The 3,455-nt window shown below is 40.7% G+C and overlaps 1 protein-coding gene across 1 annotated transcript in view; it reads left to right on the top strand.

The window, feature by feature from the left end:
• Window positions 1–1,106: 1,106 nt before the first annotated feature.
• The window catches only part of LOC307172721 (uncharacterized protein), a 5,441-nt gene continuing 3,092 nt past the window's right edge, over window positions 1,107–3,455 (top strand). Inside the window, exon 1 of the mRNA XM_079895289.1 lies at window positions 1,107–1,154. The gene's annotated coding sequence lies outside the window, so the exon portion shown is untranslated. The remainder of the gene's footprint in view (window positions 1,155–3,455) is intronic.

Below are 3,455 nucleotides of genomic sequence, written 5' to 3'. Positions count from 1 at the left end.
AATAACTAGATAACGTATATTGCATACATGTTTTAAGAGTTTTATTTTGTGATTTGATGCAAAACTTTTTGTTTCAAATTAGAGATCCACCAAGTACAGCCCGTACTTTTTAATGTACAATAGGCACCCCCGTCTACCACAGGCATTAAATGTCTGTGAGACAGACTCTGACTTTGAATTGGCAGACCCAGAGGAGGAGCTGGAGCTAAAACTAGCTGGAGTCAAGGCCCTCAATGAAACGGTTTGTTCAGAGTTGTGCGGATGACTTGTTCAATTTGAATAAGAATGTTTGCATAGTAATATATTCTTATCTTTAAGGTACGGGAAAACATTGAAAAGGCGCAGGGGAAACAAAAAAAGGCTTTTGAGGCAAAGAAAAGGAAAGGGGTTCGCCAGTGCTCAGTTAAGGCAGGGGACGAGGTCTTAATTGGGGAGCCCAAAAAGAAGGTGAAGAAGGGAAATTGTTTGCAGGATCTCCACCAAGGGCCATTCACCCTCACATCCCTGACAGAGAAGGGTGTGGCAAGTGTGGCTGTGTCAGGAAAAATAAAGAAAGTGAATGTTGCTCAGTTAAGGCCCTACTTTCGGCCACAAGGTATTGTAATAATCCTACTTGGTGACATAGCAAATATAAACATGACACTTGACAATGATGATTAGTATTTACTTTCGTGTTGTGTAGATCATAGCCATGAATCTGAGGGCAGCCAAAATGCAGAAGACATTGGACTGGTGGACCACCAGTATGCCAATAAAGGTCCACTGTGGTCCAAGAGGTTGTGTCCTCAGCAAGAACAAGTGGTGAGTGCCAAAACAAACGGGATTGTTCACATGCACAGCTTGTTGGTGTGCTTTAAATAATAAATGCATAATTGCTCATTCCTAACAGAGGTTTTTTTATTTCTAGCTGACCTATGTGCTGGACAGAACACGTCCAGCAAAAGAAATTGTTGTTCTGGATGGCCCAGTTTGTCTTCAAAGGGAGGACTTTTGGAGCCTGGGGCTAGACAAACAGGTGGAGAGCAATGTAAGTGGATATTGCCGTAAAGAGTTTGGATGGTTCTAATGCCTTTATTGTAATTATGCAAAACATTCTGTGCTTTCAGATTGGGAATGCGTGCTTCAGGCTGGTAGAGGAGGCAGCCAGGAGACATGTATGTATTTGTATTTACCTTGATGACTTGCACATAAATTTGTGGAAAAGTGAGTACACCTCTCACATTTTTTCCAAATACTTTTCATGGGACAGCACTATAGACATGAAACTGTGATGCATCTTAAAGGGTTAGTTCACCCAAAAATGAAAATTATGTCATTAATGACTCACCCTCATGTCGTTCCAAGCCTGTAAGACCTCCGTTCATCTTCAGAACACAGTTTAAGATATTTTAGATTTTGTTCGAGAGCTTTCTGTTCCTCCATTAAAGTCAATGGACAGCATACTGTTCACGTCCAGAAAGGCAATACAGACATCAAAGTAGTCTATGTGACATCAGTGGCTCAACCTTAAGTTTATCAAGCGACGAGAATACTTTTTGTGTGCAAAAAGTAAACAAAAATAACGACTTTATTCCACTATTCATTTCCTTCTCTCTGGGCCTCTAGTGTTTTTGCGCAGCGCGTCTGTGTTACATGTCACCACGTAGGCTCACTATTGGCCGACGCTGGTCATGTGTGATGCGTGTTGACGTGTAAGGCCGGTGACACACTGGCTGCGTGGTGTGAGCGTGGCGTTTCTGTTGCGTGTCAGCTGCGTGGCGTGTGCGTGGCGTTTTCCATGTCTTTGCACACCAGAAGCGTGTCTGGCGCGGCGCTGCTGCTGCTAGGTGACATATGATAAGCCTCATTGGTGATATATTTGACATATGGGGGGAGAGTTGTGGAAGGATACTTCATGTTAAACATAAATATATAGAAGCAAAGACAACGTCGGGCAGTGTTGACGGCAATATAGACTATAGAATATTTCGTTCTGTATTGACAGGTGCAGTATTTGACAATCAATAATATTTTTTTAAATTGCATTTATATTTGCATTTATGTCAAACCCTAGACACTTTCAAACATCAAAATTACATTTATTAATATGTATTCGTGTCAAAATGTCATATAAACATCTTTTCCTATTAAATTTTGCTTGGAAACGCTTCCAAGACGCTTGCGTGTCGCGTGAAAAATAGGCGTCGGTTCTATTTCAAGCATGCATGCGTTTTCCGCGCGGCTCAAGCCGCGCCTGAGACGCGTGTCACGCAGGCAGTGTGCAAGCTCTAACCTGTTAACATGGGAGCCGAAATAAAAACATACAATTTTATTCAGGGAATGGATGTCCACATTGCTGACCTATTTGAAGTCCCTAAATGGAAACTAAGGGAACCTAGTTTGCCGGTAAGTTGCATAATGTGTTGACAAGTCCAGCAGATACACCTCTTTAAAGGGATAGTTCACTTTGAAATTATTTTTTGGTATGTTTTAGCTTACCTCAAAGGCATCCAAGATGTAGGTGTCTTTTTTTCCGGAGTAGTTTCAATTTTGATATTTTTAGGGCAAACCGTTCTTGTCTGTCAGTCATATAATGCAGGTCTATGGTCACGGTCTCAAAACAGCATGCACAAAGTCCAAATTAAACAATTTGAGGTAAGCTAAAACATACCAAAAATTAATTTCAAAGTGAACTATCCCTTTAAGTAAAGATATGTCAAAGGAGATCTGAACATAGTTTTTTTTTTTTTCATAGGACAATGTGGAATCTAAAGACATCATCATTTTGCCAGCATGGTCTAGGGGGTCACAAACAGCAAGCCACTACATGCTTTGTGTACAGTTACATTGTTTTTTAGTTTTTCCTCTATTTTTAAACCAGTTGGTGCCCCTATTGCTGACATTAATAGGGCATGTTCTTCACAGGTGTTATTAGTTGCTAAGAAGGAGGCTATTTTTCTGGACTCATTATGTCCAAATGGGTTTGGAGATGAGAAATACCGAACCATATTTAGGTTTGAAACGCATAAGCAGAGGACATTAGCAAGGTTTGACCTGTGACCGAATAAGGCTAACACAGAGAACAGAAAGTGCATGTAGTTACATGCTACTATGGGAGTTAAAGTTAATACATGATAGGGGGTGTTTTCTACATTTTTTTTTTCATCCAGTTAAGCCTGAACAGCACTCTGAAAATCTTCAATCTGATGACACTGTAACAGCCTTAACAAATACAGATCAAACTGAGTGAAATGGACTGATATCCTGTTCAGGCAAAGCCTTGTTCTCTGGCTTTAGGTTTGAGTAAAAGCCTTGTTCTCTGGCTTTAGGTTTGAGTAAAAGCCTTGTTCTCTGGCTTTAGGTTTGAGTAAAAGCCTTGTTCTCTGGCTTCAGGTTTGAGTAAAAGCCTTGTTCTCTGGCTTTAGGTTTGAGTAAAAGCCTTGTTCTCTGGCTTTAGGTTTGAGTAAAAGCCTTGT

This window comes from Squalius cephalus (genome assembly GCF_949319135.1).
Source record: "Squalius cephalus genome assembly, chromosome: 15".
Taxonomy (NCBI): domain Eukaryota; kingdom Metazoa; phylum Chordata; class Actinopteri; order Cypriniformes; family Leuciscidae; genus Squalius; species Squalius cephalus.
This window is presented reverse-complemented; position numbering and strand designations above follow the sequence as displayed.